Source organism: Haliotis rufescens, unplaced genomic scaffold (assembly GCF_023055435.1).
Source record: "Haliotis rufescens isolate VD_foot unplaced genomic scaffold, xgHalRufe1.0.p SCAF_27, whole genome shotgun sequence".
Taxonomy (NCBI): domain Eukaryota; kingdom Metazoa; phylum Mollusca; class Gastropoda; order Lepetellida; family Haliotidae; genus Haliotis; species Haliotis rufescens.
The window spans coordinates 6,855,997-6,862,938 of NW_025963968.1; positions in this window are offsets into that span (position 1 = coordinate 6,855,997).

Here is a 6,942-nt window from a genome sequence, read left to right on the forward strand (position 1 = left end):
GACAGCTATAATAGACTGGTCTGGCAATAAAGAGGGAAAGATAGGATACAGGGAATCCGGCCTTTTAGTGGAGCCCCATGAGGAAATGTTACGTATGAGCCCATACCGACAACCAAAGCACACACTGGCTCTCTGATGCATGGTAATAATTCTTGTTGAGTGTTAGCCGTGCTCTCTGATCTTCATGCCACATGGCCTTTGGGAATTTTACATCCTAATACCCACAAACCCTCCTTCTTGTCAGGAAACGCACATCGATGTGTTTTACAGCCGATCGTCTTTCAGTTTCAGGACAATTTGACAAAAATAAAAGCAAATTCATTTGACGTTACACAAGGACAATACACCTGTGCACAACAAACAAACAACAAATGGTATACAATCAACAATTACATCACAAAAATAACTAGGTTTACAATTCTATACAAATTACTGCACAACAATTACAATGGCAGTACGCAATAGAGTGGTAGTACACTTTTCAATGGCAATATCAAATTAAAATATGATTGCAGTGATAACGACATTCACCTATCCCTTCGATATCGACTCATAATCATTTCTTTGTTGATTGGTACCTCCTCCAGGCTCCCATTAGACGAAGTGGCTTTGTTGTTTGTGTGTTGGGCCTTGGCACTGTCACGGAGCTGTCTTCCAATGATCAGGGGTGTCATAAAATGAGAATAAAGTAATAAAGGAACTGTGGTAAAAGTTTCACAGACTTTTTGATAACGGCTAATTATGTAATTATTTTTGTGAGGTGAGACTCAAATAAACAATCTGTCTGTCTGTCTGTCTGTCTGTCTGCGTCAATTAACTACACACTCCAATGAGTGAATAACCTCGGCTGGGTTAAATACTCACAGAGGGCGTATCCCTAAAATAAGTCACTTAGACTACAAGTTAGAAAATTAAGTCTGATATCGACTAGTCTTAGTTGACTAAAGTTTCAGTCACTTTGACTGAACAAGGAAATACTAAAATTTCCAAATAACATGCAATCACAGGAATCTTGGTTATCCAGGGCCACGGATTACTAGCATGACTGAGTATTACAAACCCTAGTAACTAAGTTTAGTTCAGTACAACCAGACTATGTCAGATTCTAGATCAATCCTAGTCCCAAAAACACTAACTGACGAAACCTGAGTCTCGACCGTGACCACTCCAGTAGCGAGACAATCATGAACGATTTGACGAAACATGGAGGATGAAGATACGATATCTAGAAAAAAGTCTATATATACAGAGCGCGTGTGTCAGAGAGGCCAATCTCTCCTGACAGGGCCCCCTATAGCTAGCCAACGTGTGTCACACGGGAAAAACACTAATAGCAATGCAAACAAAATTCTATATCTATGCTGAAGGTGTAAGATTCAAAATAAAGCGCTGAACCTATGCTATCCAACGGTATCATTAAGTGTACACAACAAGCTATGAACAATTGCTGATGAGGCACAAATTCTCATAAATACATGGGAAATATCTAAGTGTTCATATAAATTCCCCTTATGTTTGCAAATCATAGTTACAAAAACATTTTCAATACAAGAATAAGGCAGCGAACATATAAGAGATACCATACACTCACTCAGTACATTATTTGAGTGCCATTGCATTACAATAAAATGAAATAGTCGGGCCACTAAATATCTAACACGAAATGTACTGACATAGCGACCGCCGGACTTTGCCGAGCGGTGCCGGAAATAAGCCGAGGAACCGCGAAGTCACTACACCGTGACATGAGCCAATTAACACCCCGGTGACAGTGACAAGCTTCCAAGATTGCCAAGGCTGGATACCAGGGTGAAAAGTGATCTTCACTGGAAAGATGGTCTTGATGGAATGTAAAAGGAAATGTGAGCGCCTCTTTTGCTGTATACAGAACGCATTCGTATCATACAATATATGAGTTAAACCGAGAGAGTGAATGCTATCCTATCTTCTTAGGTTTCAAACACAAGGAAGGTAAAATGTTTGAGTTTCCGCTCATACGTTGCCAAATGATGTTTATTTTATCACAAGCAGTGGTGAACGGCAACTTGTCAAACATTCTGAATCGATACTTTCAGGATGTCGTTCGGTAACAACAGCATTTTACCCCAGGTATAAATGATTTAAATTTACTTTCCTTCAAACAAAGACTATTGGGTTTCAGTATATATATATATATGTTGAATTAGAATTGTCTCTCGTATGCGATAAACCGAGTGCAGATATTTCTGTGACGCATACGTAGTGCTGTTACTATGTGGTGTGTGTGTGATTATGTGTATGTATGTGCGTGTGTACATGTGTGTTTGTGTGTGTATATGTGTATGTATCTATGTGCGTGTTTACATGTGTGTGTTTATGTGTATGTATGTGCGTGTGTACATGTATATATGTGTATGTGTATGTATGTGCGTGTGTACATGTGTGTATATGTGTATGTCTGTGCGTGTGTACATGTGTGTGTATATGTGTATGTATGTGCATGTGTACATGTGTGTGTGTGTGTGTATGTGAATGTGTTTACATGTATGTGTATATGTGTATGTATGTGCGTGTGTACATGTGTATGTATGTGAATGTGTACATGTATGTGTATATGTGTATGTATGTGCGTGTGTACATGTATGTGTGTGTATGTGTATGAATGTGCGTGTGTATGTATGCGCGTGTGTATATGTGTATGTGCGTGTGTTTGTGTGTGTGCGTGTGTAATGGTGTGTGTATGTGTATGCATGTGCGTGTGTACATGTGTGTTTGTGTGTATGTGCGTGTTTACATGTGTGTATGTGTATGTATGTGCGTGTGTACATGTGTGTTTGTGTGTATGTGCGTGTGTACATGTGTGTGAGCGTGTGAACATGTGAGTGTGTATGTATGTGCATGTGTACATGTGTGTTTGTGTACATGTGTGTGTATGTGTATGTATGTGCCTGTGCATGTGCGCGCGCGTGCGTGTGTGTGTTTGTTGGATCATTATGAAAAAACACATAATCTAGTTAAGGCCTCTCGCGTTCAGGATACATTAAAATATAATACACCGATGTGTGCACACTTTATATTGAATACTGGATGTGAAGCTAATAATGTTGAGGGATTAGTGTTAATCTGAAATGCATTAGGCCGCTGAAGAGTATTAGCACAACAACTCTAATACTTTTGAATACAAATATAAACCAGAATGAGAGTACGAAACAAAATTATAGCATCGAACTGAAGTTCTTTTAAATGGAATCCGATTTCTTGAAGATAAATGGGTATTTGCATGTAACATTGTTCACATCTGGTGTACTTAAATGCCTTCAGGTTACTTCATGAAGCGTCGTCTGACGCAAAGCTTTGTGGGACAATTCCGCCAACCATTAACCAAATTGCCTTTTTAACAAAGGTGAGCACATGAGAAAAGAATGTCTTATTATTCTTGAATAAGCTTGGTCGAATTAGACGACACTTCTGTTCGATTATTGTCAGTTTACAGCGACGTTTATTATAGAATTGATTTTAAACCCCTCTCAAATACAACACACGGTTAGTCTTAAATTCGGCATCATAGAAAAATGTCCTCGTACTTTAACTATACAAGATCAGAGCACAACTATACTTTATGACACTACTTACGAGAGTAGAAAATATGGGTATTTGCTTAAACAACACACAAATGATCACCAGAGGTTGGACATATATGGACAATGTCTCTTGTAAATAACATCCCCGGGGAATAACGATCATGCTCCCCCTGTCCACCTCCGACATTGGTACTCACACTGAAATAGATGAGCACAGTTTTTTCACAGCTTCTTCAGCGTTGGAGAGTGTGCTTTTGACCTTCATGTGCTGGCCAGCACCGTGCGAGCGAAACCAAGGACAACGCTTTAGGGGATGTAATTAATAATGCAGCTGGAATGATTTTGTTCTTCAGTCACGTGGATATCTTCAGGATATTGATGGTCAAGTCGCAACAAATTATTTCACATAAAGATGGACGATGTTCCGAAGTCTGGTACTAATTTCTAGTTAATAGCTGGAAGCTGTAAATAAAAGCTGCAAACCCCTTTCCAAAATCTTCAGAAATCTGTGCGAAAACTGTGTTAAACTAAGACGCTGTCTAAGGGTAGTCAGTAGTTGCTAGTCTGGTATCATAACATAATATTTAGGATATAATATAATCAGTGGGTTGTGTATGAATTGAATCGAAGGTGCTACATGTATGTCTTACAATTGCCAGGGGCCTAAATTAGTTCCGTCCCTGGAACCCCAGTTACAAACCCACATACAGGAGTGCTTCCGGCAATACTGCTTACTGTACCTATTTAATGTATTATTGGGAATGCAATGAGACTCTTCGGGCATCATGTGTCTAATGTGAAGCGTAGATGCTGTCCCTACACTGCAAGAATTTGATTACCTCTGGGAAATGGCAGTATATACACAATATATGGCATTTAATCTTTCCTAGTGTCATCTGCTCGCCCACATTCGTGCAGTGTAGGAATGTCGTGGAGTACCCACGTCCTGTGCTGTTACAACCGCCCACGTTGTTTTGTGAGAAGTATTTGCAGTAGTAATTGTGTGCTAATTTGAGTGCTGAGTTTGCAGTGAAAGAGGATAAAGTAGTGTGTAATGGTTGATAGGATTCATTTTGACTCAGCAGGTAACACGGGTTCTGTTTATCTGAGCACTGCCATCGGGAATGAAACCGACCCATCCCAAACCCCCACAAACACCCCAACCACCAATAGAAACACCCCACAACCACACACATACACACACACCTACCTACACACACACGCACGCACGCAAGCACACACACACGAAAGCGCGCACGCACGCACACACACCGCAATGGCTACTTAACGAGAATAATTAAATACACCGTTTGTAAGGAAAGTGTGTACGACGAGTGTAGTAATAATATATTTATCACTCAAGTTGATTTAGTATATTATCTAAATTCAACTTTGGAAATTTCCGTGAATGTCATAAGGATGGCGTAAGAATACACCAGTCCTAGATAAAAGCGATAGAATCATTTCCATAATCATAAGAAATATCTGCTAACAACAGAATCCATTGTACGATTCCGACTAAATCATATGTTCATGAATCACTTTGAAAAAGCAACGATACCAGGTGTTCGGGAAAAGGTGAGTGTATGTTGTCCCACCGAGGCACCCGTCATAAACACATGCAAAGGCAATTCAATTGTTCTCCTGAAAAGAAAACGAGAACATAGGACAGCTATGATAGACTGGTCTGGAAATAAAGAGAGAAAGATAGGATACAGACTCGATAAATATGTTCATAATACTTGAATAAAAAATATGACCAACTCAGAAATATTCAACAGAACATTCTAGCTCCATAATATAAAACTCAGTTCAGGTTAGGCGAGTGGAGCGAGTCCGAGACGATCGTTGGCTATTTGATTTCATACGAGTCAGCAACGGGTTTGAATGTTGTGAAATTTGTTGGAATTACCATTAGGCAACACCGATGATGGAGCACCAAAGAGTCACGACATGTTGTTTATTTCTTTAAGAAAGAAAATGGCCATGGGGACGAATATGGGAGTACGCAGTTACTCATTCCCGGGTTTCGATCAAGTGTCGATCGCTATTTGATAAGATGCAACAACTCCTCATCATTTGGACACGATTCAATTTGCGAAATGTCGCAATGTGTTTTCTTTGGGAAGGTTAGCGTTATTTACTTAAGTTAAGTGCTGAAATAATCACGCTCAGGGAATCCGGCCTTTTAGTGGAGCCCCATGAGGAAATGTTACGTATGCGCCCATACCGACAACCAAATCACACACTGGCTCTCTGATGCATGGTAATAATTCTTGTTGAGTGTTAGCCGTGCTCTCTGATCTTCATGCCACATGGCCTTTGGGAATTTTACATCCTAATACCCACAAACCCTCCTTCTTGTCAGGAAACGCACATCGATGTGTTTTACAGCCGATCGTCTTTCGGTTTCAGGACAATTTGTCAAAAATAAAAGCAAATTCATTTGACGTTACACAAGGACAATACACCTGTGCACAACAAACAAACAACAAATGGTATACAATCAACAATTACATCACAAAATTAACTAGGTTTACAATTCTATACAAATTACTGCACAACAATTACAATGGCAGTACGCAATAGAGTGGTAGTACACTATTCAATGGCAATATCAAATGTAAAATATGATTGCAGTGATAATAACATTCACCTCTCCCTTCGATATCGACTCATAATCATTTCTTTGTTGATTGGTACCTCCAGGCTCCCATTAGACGAAGTGGCTTTGCTGTTTGTGTGTTGGGCTTTGGCACTGTCACGGAGCTGTCTTCCAATGATCAGGGGTGTCATAAAATGAGAATAAAGTAATAAAGGAACTGTGGTAAAAGTTTCACACGCTTTTTGATAACGGCTAATTGTACTAGTTGATGACAATAAAGGATAAGATAAACACAATCAGCGCTGACAAGGATCACTGATTCATTAAATTAGCGCAGCTATACCAGCGGCTTAACTAAGCAACTGTATTACAATAATAAAATGATTAGACATAACAACACTTTGACAAAATACCGACCAGATCCATAGACAGCCAATTAAGTTGGCTGCGACCAGTAACAAATTACGTACGTATAGAATGTTTAAAGATGGGTATGGATGTGAAAGTTATGTAAGTATGTCTATGCCTCATTCTTACCGCTCTGCATTCTCCAAATTTAGATCAGGTACTGCTCCTCTGAAGTTGGAAACAGGCAGATATACGAATATGAATATGAATGAAAGAGTTTGTTTTCAGTGTAAGGAAAGTATTGAAGATGAATGTCATGTATTGCTTGGTTGCCCTGTGTACGATGATTTGCGTGAAAGTTCATACGAAAAGGTGAATTTTAGCTATCCCAACTTTCTTGAGTTATGCAATACTGACAAACTTATTGTA